The sequence below is a fragment of the Triticum dicoccoides genome, chromosome 4B (genome assembly GCF_002162155.2).
Source record: "Triticum dicoccoides isolate Atlit2015 ecotype Zavitan chromosome 4B, WEW_v2.0, whole genome shotgun sequence".
NCBI lineage: Eukaryota > Viridiplantae > Streptophyta > Magnoliopsida > Poales > Poaceae > Triticum > Triticum dicoccoides.
This window is the reverse complement of record NC_041387.1, coordinates 177,320,571-177,321,169: the sequence shown is the minus strand read 5'-3', so window position 1 is coordinate 177,321,169 and position 599 is coordinate 177,320,571. Positions and strand designations below refer to the sequence as shown.

The 599-nt window shown below is 58.4% G+C and overlaps 1 pseudogene; it reads right to left on the bottom strand.

Moving 5' to 3' along the window:
• Positions 1–236: 236 nt before the first annotated feature.
• On the bottom strand, positions 237–374 carry LOC119296529 (annotated as a pseudogene).
• Between the last annotated feature and the right edge of the window lie 225 nt (positions 375–599).

Here is a 599-nt window from a genome sequence, read left to right as displayed (position 1 = left end):
GACCCTGGGAGCGGAGGCATGATTGGTGTTGTAGTTGCCTCCGTTGTTGTTGTTGCCGCCGTTGTGTGTGCCGCCGCTGTGACCTCCTGGCCTGGAGTAGCCGCGTCCGCCGCGGTCACCACCATTACCGCCTTGTCTGCGACTGCGGTCACCACCGCCGCTGCCACCAGGTTTGCAGCCACGAGTAGCAGCATTGGCAGAGGATTGCGACCCTCCGCCTCGAAGACTCAACCTTGTTTCGAAGCTGAGCAGTTGTGAGAACAGCTCGGCGATGGTGACCGGCTCCACCCGGGAGCACATGGCAGACACCACCGGATCGAAGCTTCTTCGAGCCCGGCCAGGATGTGAGAGATGATGTCATCCTCATCCACCCTTTTGCCTGCAGCTATCTGCTTGTCGCAGAGAGACTTGACCTTGCCGACGTAGTCGGCGATGGAGGAGTTCCCCTTCTGCAGATTGGTGAGGGAGATCCAAACATTGGTGGTCTAGGAACGGGTGTGGGATGCAAGCATCCCTTCAACCATGTTCCAGAGCTCTGCTGAGGTATGACATGAGGCGACCTGGATGGCGATCTCACATGGAAGAGTCGTCAGAAGATA